General features: G+C 44.4%; 1 pseudogene; it reads right to left on the bottom strand.

Annotated features, from left to right (window-relative positions):
* LOC148165073 (transforming acidic coiled-coil-containing protein 3-like) overlaps nt 1–17,676 on the bottom strand; it is a 31,718-nt pseudogene extending 14,042 nt beyond the window's left edge.
* Nucleotides 17,677–18,659: the final 983 nt, after the last annotated feature.

The raw sequence follows: 18,659 nt of genomic DNA, 5'->3' as shown, positions 1-18,659 counted from the left end.
CTGCTGATAAAGTGGCACCTGTGACACAGTCTCCTTCCACACCTTCCACAAGGCTTATACTCCTCTGGATGTGCAAGTTTGGAAATAAAAGATTTTCTGAGAAAGTTTTTGTATTTCCTTCACTGAAGCTATAATGTGTTCGTTGCAGGCAAAACTAAAAACCACTATAAGCTGAAACAATGCAATTTAAATTACCCATAATTTCACCAGCCAGAGAGCACCAGAGTTAGCCTTTTGTTGTATCACTTTCCAAACTGTTTTCTCTGTGTGAGTACGCCAACATGCAATGTCAAGTCCTACTGTACACACTGTTTTGTAACCTGCCTTTTTCACTTGCTAGTAGGTCATGAGCGTGTCTTGGTAAGAAGAGTCTTTGGGAATTGACAGCAATTCTCACAGGAATCACTGAGTTTGCTGAGTCATCTGCCTTGGCCCAAATCATTTTCCTTTAAGTGTCTTAAAGATGAATGCAGACATTTTTAAATTAAAATGTTCTATTTTTAATAAGTGTCTGATTTTCTTTCTTTCCATGGGTACATGTTTTTACTTTATGTATTGTATTCCATTAGGGTGAATCTAATTATACCAGTAGTGGGAGCTAATTGCTCATTCTTTCAGATCATAGAGAAATTATTTATTTTATAGAGGTTAAAGAAACTCTAGCAATGATTTAGTCTAATCCCCTTATTTTATGCATCAGAAAATTGAGGTTCAAGATAGATGGGATCGGATTTGGTTCATAAATCTGGAAAATGACACATCTTAAGACCCCAGAAATGGGGGCGCCTGGGTGCCTCAGTTGGTTAAGCAACTGCCTTCGGCTCAGGTCATGATCCTGGAGTCCCGGGATCGAGTCCCACATCGGGCTCCCTGCTCAGCAGGGAGTCTGCTTCTCCCTCTGACCCTCTTCCCTCTTGTGCTCTCTCTCATTCTCTCTCTCTCTCAAATAAATAAATAAAATCTTAAAAAAAAGACCCCAGAAATGGTTTGCACATTTTTCAAATGCTTTTTTCTTATGGGAATAGTATAATCAGAAAGATCTGAGGGCGTTGTAACACTGTGACAAGATAAGGACCCCTATGTGACTATCCATTTAAGGCCACCCCAGCTGTAACCTTCTCCCCTTTGCAGGAAGCCATACAACCCCAATGGAAACTCTGGTCATGGGGGCTGATGACAGATTGGGATCCCTGAGGCTGGGGGTGGGGTGGGTGGCTGGGCATCTGGTGAGGTTAAGACTAGGGGAAGGGGGAGGAGGAGGGTGAATATAAAACCACGTCCAGGAAGGTGCTGTGAGGGGGAAAATGGAGAAGTCAAATGACTGTCAGGTCCAGGGATGAACCGGTGATCGGGAGCTTGTAACCATGGAAACAGTGGAAGATGAGGAACAAGGTAAGGCCAGGGGGACAGGTACCAGATGCTGAAAGTATCTTTCTGTAGCAGTGGTTCTCAATGAGTTGTCCCTGACCAGTAGCATCAGCACCACCTGAGCACTTGGGGGCCATCGCAGAGTTCCTGAATCAGAAGCTGTGGTAATAGCAATCTATTTTTTTAACCAGCCCAACGGATGATTCTGATGCACATTTAAGTTTGAGGGCCAGTGGTCCAGCACAGTGGTTGTCAACCTTTGGAGTTGCACACATTTTAAAATACCCATATCTGGGCCCTACTCCCAAATATTGATGTGACTGTTTTGGGGTGGAATCACAGGTATCGTTCCCCACCCCACACCACCAAAGTTCCCAGGTGATTCTAATGTGCTGCTAGGGGAGACCACTAACGTAGGTAATTGAAAAAAGGTTGGATGGCCTCTGCTGGGTGTCCACTCTGGTTTCTCTGGGGTAAATTTCAGCTGGTACCACAAGGAACAGATGAGTGGTGCAGAGAGGAATTGCTGGTCCAGAAGCTCTTACCTGAGGCTTTTGGCTTTTCCCTTGACTTCTTTCCTCCAGCCTGCCCTCCACAGACCAGCACAGGACATTTTAAAGGGGACAGTTTCTCCTCACAACCACGGAATCGAATTCCTGGGAGTGGCTCATGGTTTCTTCATTTGGAGAATTGCAGCCACATGGTGATTCTCACTGGTTCCTCATGCAGGGGCAGATGAAGGGGAAATGGTGTGATGTGTCCTTGGACACTACTCTGGCTGATGGAGGGAAATATATGAAGAGGCCCATGACTCCACCTTTCCTTGACCTGCATATGTCCATAGGCTACACCTTGCTGGGAAATTCCATTAATTCTCATTATGTTTCTAGCCAGCACAAGAAGGCAAATGGATGCGTCTTTAAGACCTGCAGTTCAGGAAACTCAGAGCCCAGGCTGTCACAGCTCACTTTCAGGTTCACTTGTAACCATGACAACTGCATTGATGCAAGTTGCCATGGAACATAATTTAATCTGGATCAGATTTAAAAAAAGAAAGACTGGAGCTTTGTCTCAGGAGACTATTGGAGATGGAATCTCTGGTGATATGCTCTTAACTACCATACTCATTTAATTATTTTGCTTGTGATTTCCCTGGGGAGGTATTTCTCTCAGGAGTAACTTCCTGGGAAGGCTGGGGAGTGTTTGCATGGAAATGGTTGGTGTTAAGGAATCCAATGGCTCACATGACCTTGAGCATCCCTTAGGTGGGAAGATTTTCACCCTGTCCCCACAAGTCCATCTTATTTCCACTATGTTAGTTTTAATGGGGGAAATATCAGACTCCTCATTTCGGAGCTGGAAGGTGTTCGGATGGGAAAGTAAGATGAGAGAGGTCAGAGATAGATCTGAACCTACTAGGGGTTTAGGTCTTGAGTGTATACAACCAAAATTAGGGAGCCAGAAAAAAAGTAGGAGGGCATGAGAAGAAAGAGATACAATCAGAGAAATAACGGAAAAACCCTGTAATCTTACATTTGAATAGGAAATATCAGTAACTCATTATTTCCTTTGTTTTTTTCTAAAAAGTTTTCCCCAGCTATTTGCTGAAAATGTCTAGTAGCAATGATTTTTAGTCTCTAAATACCATTTCCCACTCAAAGGAATCAGGGCTCCTCGAGAAATGACTTTTTCCACACTTGAGGCAGAAAAGGTACCACATGACCCTGGGACATGTGGTTGTGCTAGAAAAGGAAGAAGCTGTCAAATATTAATGGAATCTTATCAAAGGCACCTTTGGGTCAACTTGAGGGCCTCCCACTGGCTAAAAGTGGAACAAGTGGACATGAAATTGGAATTGGACAGCAACTGGAATTGACAGAATTGAAAGTAAAAGATCTAGGTTTATAATGACACTTAAAAGAAGAAAACTACTGGCCAGTCTTTGGATGTTGCTAAGGATCCCAACAAAGAAAGGAAAAGAATCAAGCATTTGTCCTGTCTCTTCTGCATGATCTGTTTTTCAGGGGACCCAAGAGTTGATGAAAGTTCATTGTAGAAGGCAGAAATGTCCCTGATATTGGCCATAACAACTTTTTTCTAGATATGTCTCCTGAGTCAAGGGAAATAAAAGCAAAAACAAACTTTTGGGATTGCATCAAAATAAAAAGCTTCTGTACAGCAAAGGAAACAATGAACAAAACTAAAAGTCAACCTACTGAATGGGAGAAGATATCTGCAAATGACTTACCTGATAAAGGATTAGTATCCAAATATATAAAGAACTTATATGACTCAGCAACCCAAAAATAAATAATCCAGTTAAAAATGGGCAGAAGACATGAACCCATATTTCTCCAAAGAAGACATACAGATGGTCAACAGACACGTGAAAAGATGCTCAACATCACTTCTCATCAGGGAAATGCAAATCAAAATACAATGAGATATCACCTCATATCTGTTAGAATGACTAAAATCAAAAACATAAGAAACAACAACTGTTGGTGAGGATGTAGAGAAAAAGAAACCCTCTTGCACTGTTGGTGGGAATATAAACTGGGGCAGCTACTGTGGAAAACAGTGTGGAGGTTCCTGGAAAAGTTAAAAATGGAACTACCCTATGATTCAGTAATTGCACTACTGGTTATTTACCCCAAAAATACAAAAACACTAATTCAAAGGGATACAAGTACCCCTATGTTTATAGCAGCATTATTTACAGTAGCTAAATTATGGAAGCAACATGAGTGTCCATTGATAGATGAAGGGATAAAGAAGTGGTATATATACACAATGGAATATTACTCAGCCACAAAAAGGAATGAAATCTTGCCATTTGCAATGACATGGATGGCGCTAGAGAGTATAATGCTAAGTGAAATAGGTCAGTCAGAGAAAGACAGATACCATATGATTTCACTCGTATGTGGAATTTAAGAAATAAAACAAATGAGCCAAGGAGAAGAGAGAGAGAGAGACAAACCAAGTAAGAGACTCTTAACTATAGGGAACAAACTGATGGTGACCAGGGGGGATGTGGGTGGGGGATGGGTGAAACAGGTGATGGGGATTAAGGAGGGCACTTGTGATGAGCACCGGGTGATGTATGGAAGTGTTGAGTCACTATATTGTACACCTGAAACTAATGTAACACTATGTTAACTATACTGGAATTAAGGTAAAATAAAATAAATGAAAAAAAGAGAAAAAAACAGCAAAAACAACAACAACAACAAAAGTTGGTTGTAAAGAATTCCAGCTAATTAGTGCAGATGGAAGGATACGATTAGTTAATCTTTTAGAGTAATGTAACTAGGTAACAATCAGCTGTGGATGCTGAAACCATTGGGTGAAATGTTGATGAGGTGTTTTATAAGGGATAAATTGGGTTGATAATACTTGAATCCACTGATTGATCTTACCATTACTAAAAGTGGAACAACCAGACAATTGCAAAGAAGGCAATCTTTGTCCCTATGATCAGGACACTCCCTTCCACCAACTAAAGGCTGAGATTATTGAAGTTCTTTCCACCCTTCAGGCAGTATCAGCAGGGCTCAATGGGAGCCCCAGCAGCACCAGATACATCAAGCACACCAAGTTGCATCAAAGAGGCTCTGAATATTAAACTGTCATTGGAACCACAGCTCACAAAAGTAGGCCAAGACCTGTGTGTTAAATCTAAATAGGATGACTGCCTGCAATCACAAAAGAACTACATAAGAACTGGAGTCTCCTAACTTAATAACCGAAGTATCAAGGGTGCAGTAGAAAATCACCCGTCATATCAAAAATCAGGAAGACCCAACTCAAATGAGAAAAGATAATCAATTGACACCAACACCAAAATGAATCAGATGTTGAGATTATCTGACAAGGATTTAAATCAGCCATAAAAAATACTTTAACAATAATTAAAAATTATCTGGAAACAAGAAAATAGAACATCTCAGCAAAGAAATAGAAGTCATAAAAAAATCAAATGGAAATGATAGAATTGAAAAATGCAGTAACGGAAATTAAAAAAAAAAAACAGAGATGACAGAGGATCTGTGAACTTCAGGACAGATCAATCAAGTTTCCCCAGTCTGAGGAACAGAAAGAAAATAGACTGAAAATAAATGAAAAGAGCTGTCCTTCAGCAGGTGAATAGTCAAACTGTGCTGCACCCATACCATGCAGTGCTGGCCCACAGCCCAAGAAACAAACTACCAATACATGTGACAAGTTGGAAGAATCTCAGCAGCATTATGCTGAGTGACGAAAAGCCAATCCCAGTAGGTGGCAGGCTGTGTGATTCCCTTTATATAACACTTCTCAAATGACAAATTATTGAAATAGAAAACACTGTTGATCGCTAGGGGTTCAGGACAGAGTCAGGATGTTGGAAGTTGGCAGGAGGGAGGTGGGTGTGGTTATAGAAGCCAACACCAGGGATCCTTGTGACGTTAGAACTTCTTGACAGGTGGTGGGTACACAAATCTACATATGGCCTAAAACTGCATAGAACCAAATACACACACACACACACACACACACACACACAAGTACAAGTAAAACTGGGGAAATCTGAAAAAGATTGCTGGATTGTATCATTGTCAAAACCCTGGTAATTTCATTGGGAGAAACTGGGTAAAGGGTACATGGGATCCCTCTGTATGACTTCTTACCACTGCATATAAATCTATTATCTCAGAAAGTTTGATTTAAAAAAAAGCAGGAGATTGCTCTGCTGGCTAATGGTTGTGCTGGTCCTTGGTCTGGTTGCCCTTCCTCCTCCCCCTTCCTTTACCTTCTCTATATCACCAGGTGGCAGATCCACACTGCAGGCACATTTTCCAGAGACTCTTGCTCTCAGGCTCAAACCAGTCTCAGTGGGTGGAAGACAAGGGTGCAGGAGGAGAAAATACTTCCTTCTACCTCTCTGTCTCAAGTGGCCTTTCCAGCAGTGACTGACATTCCTCATGGCTCCAGCTTCCCTGGAACCACCTAGCCTCTGGGCTCTGGTATGCTTCCAGCCTGGGGTGGATAGCTTCCTGCTATTGATAAACTCTGAGTTACATCACCAATCCATTTGACTTCTCACTTCTTCCTTTCTCTGATCAACAAATTCCCTACAATAAATCTCATCTCTTTAATACCCATCCTTGAGTAGTTGCTTCTTTCCTAACTGGACTCTAACTGGTACGGACAGCTTGGTCCATAGGGTCTTCCTAAAGCCAAGTTAGAAAAAGAGAAAGGAGTGGGTGGGTTCGACCTTTAGAAACCCAACACAGCTGACATGTACCCCTCTAAGAGATTGTTGTGGATTTAATTGTGTCTCCCCAAAAGATATGTTGAAGTCTTAATACCCAGTGCTAGTGAATGCAACATTATTTGGAAATCATGCAGATGTAACTGAGTTAAGATGAAGTCATAATGGATTGGCCCTAAATCCATGACCGATATCTTTATAAGAGAACGGGGAAAGAGATTTGGATACAGAGACACAGACACGCAGGGAAGAAGACCGGGTGAAGAAGATCACAGAGATGGGAGTGCTACATCTATATGCCAGGGGAACACCAAGGATTGCCAATAATTCCAGAAACCAAGAGAGGTATGGAGCAGATTCTCCCTCAGTGTCTTCAGAAGAAATAAACCCTACTGATACCTTGATTTTGGAATTCCATCCTCCATAACTTTGAAATAAATTTCTGTTGTTTTAGGCCACCCTGTTTGTGGTACTTTGTTATATAAGCTTTAGGAAGCAGGAGGAAAGGATGGGTGGTCCAATGACCCTGCCTGCCTAAGCCTGGGAGGACCCCAGTGTTTGTTGTTCTATTTCCCCCGACAACTTGGCTATAATGGTGATGACAGGAGGCTGTGATGCTCATCAATTCAGAAGGATACTTCATAAATCCCCAAGCGATACTGTAGAATGGTGTAGAATAATGACTGCTACCAAAGATGAAAAAAGGCTGTGTCAGTGGACCCTTTATGAAAAAGGACAATCCAGAAGCTGTGCTGAGCCCGAGGAGAGGCTGTAACACTTAAGTAGAGGCCAGGGTGCGGTGGGATTGTGCCCTGCCTGTGTCCCCTCAGCCCAACCAAGAGGACAGTGGACAGTTCATGAGCATGCTGAGAGGGTCCCACCATGCTGCCTGGGCATTCTCTGGATGCAAGACTGTGTGTGGTCTGCGTGGGGGGCAGGCCAGAAGTTCCAGGGAGTCACTGACCACAGGCACACTACAACTAATAAGGAGAAAGAGTTGGTGCATAAATATCTCAGCTTCCCAGCCTCTTGGTGGGACACTTCTGACGTGGGCTCTGCAGAGTTACTTAGAGGGTCCCCAGCAGGATTGACCCCACTTATGCCCAGCACCGGTACCCACTGCAAATCCGATCATTGTCATATTCTCTATAGGCTTTCCTCCTTTCTTGGACTCCCTCACGATGCTTTTTGGGGAACCCTTTCCAAATAAACTATTTATGCCCAAATCCTAATCTCACGGTCTCCTTTTGGGAAAGTCCAACATGACACAGATTCTCTGACACGTTGAGACTGAATGAAGTGGGGGCATAACCCTGGTTATGATACTCTGGGTATCAGCCCTGAGATATGTACAAACGTCAGGGAAGATGTCCAGGCGGCAGTTTGTTTGCAAGACTTAATATAAATACCATGTTGCTACCTTTTCTTTCATTGCTACTCCTTTTTTCTGTGTGCCTTGGTCATTCTTCAGCCAGAGAAATGGATTATGAATCTACAGTAGAAGTAGAAGCTTAGACTCAAAATGTAAAATGAAATACACTTTATCAATGGCTAGAAGCAGGGAGAATAGGAGAGTAAGGGAGAAGAAACAGTTATGTCATCCCTGGGGAAAAATCCTACTCATAGAGGTGTCAGAATAACTTTCTGAAGAGGGACCAGGCCACGAAAACAATCTGAGCAAGGACAGGGTCAAATAGCATCAAACGAACAAATCAGCCAGTCAGTATTCCTTCCAATTGCTACTGTTGCACTACGAATCACCTCAAACATAGTGACATAAAACAATACTCATTTTCCTATGACAATGGATTCAGTGTGTCAGAAAAGCAGAAACTTGCACACCAAACACAGCTCTCTCCTCTCCAAGATATCTAGGATCTGACCTGGGAGGGCCTGAAAACTGAGGGTAACAAGATAGCTGGGTTTTGAAAACAGTTGAAGACTAAGTACTTCGTATCAGATGACTGATGCCAGACAGTAAGTGGGCACTGAGCCAGGACTGTCAGAAAGGACAGCTACTTGGGCTTCCTCGCACTATGATGGCTGTGTTTAAGAGAAAGCAACTCAAAAAAATCAGGCAGGAGGTATATTGCTAATTGTGAACTTCACATGTAACTCACATATGCCTTTTCCAGTAACATCACACGTTAACCCAGAACCAGAGCCCCTAAATGAAAAACAATGCAGATATTGCCAAGAATAAGCAGGAAATACGTGGACATGAAGCCACGAAAAAAAATTAACAAAGTCTGCAGAGGACAGTTCAGCAGAAGAAGACAACTGGGGAAAATAAACAACTAATTTATTTATTTTATTTATTTTTTTAAAAGATTTTATTTATTTCAGACAGAGAGAGAGCATGAGCAGGGGAGAGGGGCAGAGAGAGAAGCAGGCTCCCGGCTGAGCAGGGAGCTCGATGTGGGGCTCAATCCCAGGACCCTGGAATCATGACCTGAGCCAAAGGCAGATGCTTAACCAACTGAGCCACCCAGGGTCCCCAACAACTGACTAAGTTATAACCACACACACACCCTTTCTCCCACAGGCACATAGAGATGGAGGAGTGTAGACTGCCTTGCCAGGACCGGCCTGGGTGGCTACTGGGGCTCACCTCCAGCAAGAGACACCACCTGGGACCCTGGGTAACTGATCAGCGTGGGACCCAGTCAGAGAGCCTGACAGTCTACACAGATGGGGTGTGCCCATGGCCGACTTCAAGCTGCCATCCCAGCAGGATTTTGGAGGGAGGCGGGCTGCCATGTCCCTGAAGGCGATGACACCAGTCCTGGACCCACTCGAGCTCCAGTGGCCTGGAGGGTCCCAGCTGGTCTGGGCAGGCTGATGGCGTGAGTGTTGCCTATGGACAGACCCGCACATGGGTCAGGCAAGCCAGAGACCTGGCACAGGACAAGGATGTGGTAAGACCAGGTCAAGGGAGTGAGCAGTCTTAGTGAGTGTGGGTGGTACAAGTCACGTGCCCGAGTCCAAGCGCTGCAGTTCATCAGGGCACTTGCTCCCCCTGAGGCCCAAGCTGGGAGTCTGGACTCCCTTGCCAGGGTGGGGTGCATTGGCTTGTGGCTGGGGGTTGGAGGTGGGGCAGAAGGGCCCCCAGAATAGCACACACCTGGGGGCCCTGATGGCTGGAGTAGCTGGGACCCCCATGAGTCAGCCAAGCCAAAGGGAAACTGCCTGTTGTCCATTTCACTGGGCCACCTGGGGCTCACAAAGCACCTGCCTCAGTGGGCTCCCTGCGCCCTGAGTCCAAGCAAGCTGGTTGGGATGCCGCCTCCCCACCACCTCCTCACCCTTGCTCGGAGCCCTCTCACCCCCGTCCTCCTCCTGTGGAACCAGGTGTGGACAGCGCCCTGGCAATTGGCAGCAGGTCAGGGGAGCCTGGGAGCTGGAACAGGGCAGCTGTAGGGTGAGGCAGGGTGCCAGGAGCCAGGCCTCTGCAGGGAGCCAGCATCTGCCCAGTTCCAAACCTTGTTTGATACCAGTGTGCGTATGTTACCCCTGAAGGCCAGGCTAGAGGAAAGAGGACTACCTTGCCAGGGTGGGGCCTGGGTGATTAGTCTGGGCTTCCTGCCGCAGGAGACACCTGGGGACCTTGGTTGCTCTAGGAGCCAGGGACCCTATAGGGGAGCTAGCTCACAGCTTATTATAGCTGTGGTTGCAGAAGGAACTTCAGGGGTGGTTTTTGTCTAGCAGAAGGCTATGCAGGTGCTTTGAGAGCTGCCAGGGGTCCCAGGTCCCGGAGGGCCCAGGCTACTGGAGGGGGGCTGCCGTGGTACATGCAGACTTAAGGCAGCCTGGCAGGTTCAGGGGAGCCCAGGACATGTACCCTGGCAGATGTGTGGAGAAGCCCTGTGGTGGGATCTGTGTGTGGGTGGTAAAAGACACCTGCCCACTTCCAAGGGCTAACGTACCCATGCACCCTTCCCCCCATAGGTCAACAGAGGTGGAGGAGTGTGGACAGCCTTGCCAGACCAGCCTGGGTGGCTAGTGGGGCTCACCTCCAGTAAGAGACAACAGCTGGGACCCTGGTCAACTGGTCAGCATGGGACCAGGTGAGACAGCCTAGGCAGATGAGGTGTGCCCATGGCCGACTTCAAGCTGCCACCCCAACAATTTTTGGCCTAGAGAATGATCAGAAGATGCCATCTGGGAGGGATTCTTTTATAGCCCCCATTTTCCAAAATCGCTCCCCAAAATAGTCTAAAAAGCAACAGCCTCGTTGACTGGGACACTTGGTAAGGTTGGTGTAGAGAAAACAGTTTCTGTGTTCTCCCAAGAAAGTGTGTGATGTCTCCAGTTTTAATCTGTGACTCCCGCAACATGGGCTAATGAAATAAGACTTTTCCAGCACTAATCAGCAACCAAGGTTAAGAGATTATTGTCCTTTTGGCCCGGGACCTCTTATGACAAATTCCTGAGAGCTGGCATGGCTGGATACAGAGAGTTTTGCTTGCAACTGCATGTATTTGGACCCTCATCCTTTTAGTCTACTTTACAGACCAAGGTGCACCCAGCAGGTGCATCCTGCAGATGGCTGAGACCAGAGAGAATATTTTACTGTTCACAAAGCCAAGCTCATAGGACATAGAAGAAGGTAAAAAGAAAATCCTCACTTGGTTTTCACATAGGGGAAACATGGCAAAATGCGGTAGAGTCCAGTCTGATGAGAACTGCTAACTTACCAGTCTGTAAGGCCAGCTCCAACAGCAGGCCAATAGGACCTATGCCTATGTTCTTCCCATGTGGCAATTCCTTTTTACCAAAAATGACACAAAAGACAATGACAAAGAAAATGTGAGCATCTCTGTGTAGAACAGGACCAGTCAAGCCAAGAGTACTTTATCAAATTTACCAGAGTTGCTAAGCTCAAGGAACCAGTTCCACAAATTATTTTCTCTTACTGGTATAAATTTGGAGCCAAAACACCTCCCACCATTCTTGCTTCTATTAGACCTGCAGACAGAGAGCTGGGGGAGAGGGGGTGTTAGTTAACAGGGTGAAGATTCTTACTTTCTGCCAGCTTTCGTCAGATGTCACAGGATTTCTCAGATGCAGCAGCGTCCAGCCAGTAAAGTTTATCCTGCTTCCTCTTCCAACTGCTGGGGAGGAAAAATTTGCCTCTATCTGTCAAGATTCTTCTAGCTGGTCTGAGAATTAAAGTAAGAAGAAGCAGATTAACAGAAGACAAAACACAAAATTTAATTATGTGCGAATGGAGGTCTAATGTTCAATTTGAGAACAAAAAGCAAGCAGCTTTTTCACTTTTTAGCCAAAGAAACAACCTGTGAGGAATTGAGAGGTCAAAGAAAACTTATGTTTGCAAGCTTCAATTAGTAAGGAAATCTAACAGAATTTGGGCTGGATTTATGCCCTGGGATGGAGCCCCTCATCAGGCTCCCTGCTCAGCAGAGAGTCTGCTTCTCCCTCTCCCTCTGCCTCTCCCCCCTGCCATGCTTGTTCGTGCTCGTTCTCTCTCAAATATATAAATAAAATATTTTTTTTTAAAAAAAGAACTACTAGAAATAATAAGGATCAAAGAAAAGGGCCGTATATGAAAAGTAAGGAAAATAGGATGTTTTGTTTTGGATAAGGCATGGTATGAAGGATACCACTGTGTGTGTGTGTGTGTGTGTGTATGTGTGTTTGTGTGTGTGTGTGTGTATCTTTGGGAGGGAGGGGAAGAAAAAAAGTAATTTTGTCCTAAAGTAAATTCATTGTTCCAGAATAAGAAGAAAGATACGACAAACCTAAATAGACATAGAAAGTTGTAGAAGTTTTATGGAAAAAGTATCTTGAGAAAAGAATTTTATATATGGTCAAGTTGGCTAAAAATTATAAGGGTTTTAAAAATTAAGCCTTACTACCAATAATATACTTATGTAAAACTAAAAATTATCACTTATCTGTTAAAAGGACAAAGTTTTCTTGGACTATTGGTTTGCTTTTGATAAAATATTGTGAAAGGTTTTACCTTTTATTTTTTTTAAAGATTTTATTTATTTATTTGACAGAGAGAGACACAGCAAGAGAGGGAACACAAGTAGGGGGAGTGGGAGAGGGAGAAGCAAGCTCCCCGCTGAGCAGGGAGCCCGATGTGGGACTCGATCCCAGGACCCTGGGATCATGACCTGAGCTGAAGGCAGACGCTTAACCAACTGAGCCACCCAGGCACCCAGGTTTTACCTTTTAAAATAATCTAATTAGAAAGTAAATATTTTGTGTTCTATCAAAATAATTTCTTGTATTTCATGTTAATCTTTATCATCAGGTCTTTGATTCTCAAGCAAATGAAGTCTTCTGATATTAAGAGAGCTAAGTTTACCTACAATGATGTAACAACCCATTATATTTGCTTTTGAAATCTTTTATTGTCACATTATCAAATAGACAAGTAAATATTGTTTCAAATGGTCTGTGATCCTATTTGGGCAAGTGTCCAAAACCTTTTGATATTTTTGACAAACTTCCCAAAATCAAATTCTAAAATAAAGTCTTTTTGACCTGAAAGTAAATTGGAGAATATAAAAGGGGGATGTTACACTAATTAGCATTATTTGTTATGTTATATTACATGGGCAGCATTGTTAAATAAGAACACTAAGCCTCCTCTCTCTCTCTTTCTCTCTCTCTCTCAAATAAATAAATCTTTTAAAAAATAAAATTTAAAAAAAGGGGCACCTGAGTGGCTCACTTGGTTGAGTGTCTGAATCTTGGTTTTGGCTCTGGTCATGATCTCATGGATCATGGGATCTGGCCGGTATCAGGCTCCACGCTCAGCAGGGAGTCTGCCTGAAGATTCTCTCCCTCTGCCCCTCCCCCCCACTTGTGCACATGCTCTCTCTGTCTCTGTCTCTCTCCCTAAAATAAATGAATAAATCTTTAAAATAAAGAATACTAAGCCTTCTTTATGTGGTATTTATATATGTATATAAGTGTTTTAGAAATTTTATCAAATTCCAAAATTTCTAATGTCCTCGTATAATGTTATCAGTCATAATTCTAGTGTTCTTGAGATGTGTGTCACAGAAATAACAAAATTTCTTTGTCAGTGACATAATGAACTCCCCTCAAGTCTCTAGCCATTACTATTTGCAAGTATTTTATCAGCAACAAACAGTTGTTTCAAGTGCTTCATCTTCAAAGAAATTCGTGAGGAAGACTTTGATCAATTGAAGATCATAGTTTTGGATCAATTGAAGATCACAACACTGAACTCATAAGAATTTCTGAAACTGTAGTGGAAAACTGCTTTCATATTCTGTTTCCCAAGGTTAAAGGACCCCTATTCTCCTCTCCTTTAAGCTATCTGTAACTTAGGGCAATTTGGTAAAGCGGACCTTTACAACAAAGATGGAGACATTTATGTTTTCCTCCCTACCTGAGCCCTCCGGAACTCTGAAACTCTTCTCCACTCTTCTCATTCTTCATGACAATGTATGTATTTGCATCGGTTCTATAAAAATCTGTTCTCCTTGTAACAGAACTCACACTGCACCTGGCCTCTTTTTCTTTGACCCACGGTTGATAAAAGGAGATACACCTCAGTACTGTAAAGACCTAATTGCTTGTTAAAATAACCATGCTTTGCTTAGAGCAGTCGCCTCACCGCTGCTCCAAGGATATGAAGACCTTCAACATCACACCTTACAACCCGGAAATTTCATCTACTGGAAAAGACATCTCCAGAAAGACTCTCTTCAACTCCGCTGGAAAGACCCATCTCAGCTACTCTTAACCAATGCTCGTGCCACCTCACTTCAAGGAATAGACACTTGGATTCAGTTGTCACATCTAAAGAAAGCACCAAACCCCAACTGGACCTGCACCCCAACTGGTGACCTGAAAGGAAAGATTTCTAAAATTTGAAGCCAATGAAGGAGACAGCTTTCCCAAGACGGCCAGGCCAGACACTGCTGTTTCTTTTTTTCCCCTTCTCACTCTTGAAAACACAGTGCTCTTCTCCACATTTCTCTGTCTGGTGCAAAAGAAAGAAACCTCTCTGAATGTTGGATCTGTCACCGTAAACTCCAATCTGTTTATGATGTCAGAGGCCCCTTGGCCTTACCTGTAATTATTTTCTCTTCCGTCCCCAGTGCCACTGGTGATTTACCTGCAAGCTTCTGGAGGTTACCTAGCGGGTTAGGTTGTTACAACCAGGAGTTCATGCTTGTTTCAACCTTTCCCCAGTCATAACCGTACCAGCTCAGCTGAACACCTCCGCCTCTGGCAATCCTGCTTCCCTCACAGCCCCCCCCCCGCCCCCTGCTTTCCTTACCTAAATATAATCTGTTTCCCTGTACCCAAGGGAAAGACAAACAGGTCTATGCTCCTTTGTGAGGTTTTCAGAAAAGACCCCTTTTGGAAGGGATAATCTCTGCTAGAATGTCACCTCAACGCCTCTGACCCATAACTTGAAAGGGTCCGTCAGGACATTCCGCTAATGAATCTATCAGTAACCTTAGCTGGAGTCCTCCAGGCTCCACTTGGTTTCGTTTGTGTTTGTGGTGGACAGCATTTCCCAGGGGGACATACAAATGTTGACAGCTGGCCAACTGGAGGTCAATGCTTACTGGAACATTTCACTGTCCCTCGTAACATGTGTAAGAAATCAAAAGCCCCCCCGCCCCCGTCAGCTCTATTGAGCCTCCATGGCCGTCTTAAGTGGGACTTCCGGGAGGCATATATGACTCTGAGTTTTCCTCCCTAGGCAGAGATTTTTCTCATGGATTGGAGTAAATGCCAACAAAGGCAAGATCAGAAATCTCCCCCCAACAGTAAGAGAGCTAGCTGACTCCACAGCCAAAACACTAACAGCCCAACAACGATCACTTGACTCACTGGCTACAGAAATTCTGGATAACTGCATAGCCCCTGCTTATCTCCTGGCTGAACAAGGAGGCGTTTGTACAGTAGTGAATGGCACCTGCTGCACATGGGTAAACTCCTCTGGGGAAGTAAATACCTACCTGCATAACATCAGAGAATAAGCACTTTGGCTACAAAGAATTCCACCTCTTGATCTGTGAGCCTTGATCTATTTAGCTGGCTACCTTCAGGTTCGGGCTCTTGGTTTAGAACTAGTATGCAAACTGGGTCATTATTCTGCTTTTTGTCTTATTTTGTATAATCAGTTTTAAACTTTGTACCTGTTGTCTGCCAAATCCCTGCATAGCTAATGTACCAAATAGGGAGATGCCAGCTCAGTGCTTCAAGATGATCTCCAATACTTACAACCTCAATAAGACACAGATTTTAGGGATGCCTGGGTGGCTCAGTCAGTTAAGCATCTGCCTTCGGCTCAGGTCATGATCCCAGGGTCCTGGGATAGAGCTCTATGTCGGACTCGCTGCTCATGGGAATCCTGCTTTCCCTCCGTCCCTGCGCCCCACCCCCCGCTCATGCTCTCTCTCTCCCTCAAATAAACAAAATCTTAAAAAAAAAAAAAAAAGACCCAGACTTTACATGGAAGATGCCTGAAAGTTCTCTCTTCTTCCCTTCCTCATTACTCAAACATGGCCTCGGTGGTTTCCAGTCACTGCACTTTCCCTCCAACAGGGGACATGACAACCAGGACAAAACCACTAAATGCACAAAACCTTACTCTGGATCAGCGATGCTTTTGAGGAAAGCTCTTGATCAAGGGGGCAAGTGTGAAAATGGGTCAAGGAACTCTCATAAAAAATGGAGTCAGGAAGCCCTGAAGGGGGAGCTCTCATGTACAAAGCACTTGCTGCAGCCTGAGCAACGAGGAGGAAGAACAAGGGAGGACACTTTTCCCATAGGAATTGTACCTTCTGCCTTTAAGAAAAAGATCTCTCCCAGCCCCAGCAGCAATGTGCTAACCACCACTTGCAGCCAATAAGAAATCATCATAACCTCGAACTCTTGTTCTTCACCAATGAACTCTGGATCAAAGCAACCCCTCCTTAACTTCTTGAAACCTAATAAAAGCTGACCTTCCCTTGATCTCTTCAGACTTGCCTGTGGTTTGCCATAGTTTGCTTGTCCCAAATAGCAATTTCTCTGCAATTCTCAAATAAATGTATTTTGCTGGTAAAATAACTGGCTATTTTATGTTCAAGGCTGACATCCCCAAGAGCCTCTCAGACCCAGCCTCTCAGGACGACAGCCCTGTTCTAGGTCCCTGGATCCCTGAACTTCGCTACATGTGCATACGCACTTCATGCCCTTTGCCTGACCTGAGCAGCCCGGGCAGTCCAAGGGGCTGGTGCCACCACCAGGCACCAACTCGGTGTGGAGGGGGCCCACCCCTGCAAATCACTCTGAGGTGGCAGCTGCAGATTGGCCAATCTCAGTCCCCATTTGGACACGCTGTCTGCAGGGGTCCCAGGCTTCTCCAACAACCAGGACTCCCAGGTTCCTCTTAACTGGATTATACCCCAGCCAACCCCACCTGGCCAGCCCTGGCGGATGCCAGCCCTGTCTTTGAAGGGAATATGCGCACTTTTATAATTTAGAGCTTAAATCGAGGCAGATAATGTCACTGGCAGGACACCCTGCACTCAGGCCTCACTATCAATTTTGTCTTTCAGAAACTAGCAAATTTCTGGAACAGAAAAAAGAGAGAAGCTCCAACTGGCTTAGATAAATTGGAGCTCAACCACCAGGGGGCGCCTGCACAGCTGAGCCATAAGGAGCTGGACAGTTACATGACTTCATAATTTTAGGATCCCCGCCCTGTTAGGAACATAAGCCTCATTAACATAACAATGCACATGTAAGTATGTTTTCTAGGTGCACATGCACAAACCTATGTTTGCCTTTTACATATAATGATGAAACTCCCCCTCTGAAATATTCTTCCCAAGCCCCTGATGAACAGAATCCAGTTCATCCCTGCTGAGAGAGTCGTGGCTTGGGAAGTGATTCCCTTAGTTGGTGCAAATGAAGTTTCCTGTGTGTAACAACTCCACCTGGTGTAGTCCGTATCTGCAACTTACCAAAAAGCAAATGTACATTTTATTTCGGTCACAGATTTTGGCAACCCGGATGGGACACTCATCCTTCGGAGGCTCCATCCTCTGGTTACCTGGTTTCCAAAGAACAGAGCAGTGGCCAGGGGTAGCTCATCCCAGGCTAACCTGTTCATGCTACCAGGGCTGGGATGGATTCCTTGGAGGACTTTCCCTTCTTGGTGCCTGTAACCTCCACCCCCCTGAATCCGGATGCCTTGTTCCTTGACTAGGAATCAAACCTGACTTTGGCAGTGAAATCACTGGACCCCTGTAAACCTCTTGGGAGGGGGAGGGAGTTGGAAGGAAACCCTAAGGAAAAATCCAGAATATGGGGGTGAGGACAAGTTCATCCCCAAGGAGAGCCCCCTGGACTTTATCCTCCATAACTGGAAGGCTTTCCCCCTTAACTTGAAAGCAGACAATCTTCTTCTGTAACACAGCCTGGTCACAACACAATATACCTTAGAAGATGAAGAGAAATGGCTGGAGAATGAAACTTTAAATTTTAATACCATATTGCAATTGGACTTATTTTGTAGAAAAGCAAGGAAATGGGAAGTGTTATGTTCAGCGCTTTATGACGCTAGATCAGAATAAGGGTCTACAGAGGAAAGGTCACACATATAAAATTAAGGTTGAACCTAAAACCCCAAAAATGCTCCCCATATTAAAGGATCCATCTGAGGAAGAACTACTTTAAGCTAGAGAAAACCTAGACCCCTCTCCCCACCTCTAAGTCAGTCACAAGTTCTAAGGGGCCCTTACCTTACTCCCCTGATACTCAGACTCAACTCCTTTGGTCCCATCTGTACCAACTCCTAATCCTTTATTAATGCCCCCACACACACCAACAGTCTCTGATTTCTCCTGTATCCCTTTATTCTCCCTTTCCAGATAGCACCACTAGATTAGGGACCAGTTTGAAGCCTGGGACTGGAATATTTCCATGAAGGCAAGTACCTTATGGTGATGGACATCTCATTAATGTACATGTCTGGTTTACAACTTCAGACTTACCCAATTGGGAGGCATCGAAGGGCTGTGGG

Source organism: Eumetopias jubatus, unplaced genomic scaffold (genome assembly GCF_037043125.1).
Source record: "Eumetopias jubatus isolate StellerSeaLion01/CBP00866 unplaced genomic scaffold, mEumJub1_p1.0 scaffold_1, whole genome shotgun sequence".
NCBI lineage: Eukaryota > Metazoa > Chordata > Mammalia > Carnivora > Otariidae > Eumetopias > Eumetopias jubatus.
This window is presented reverse-complemented; position numbering and strand designations above follow the sequence as displayed.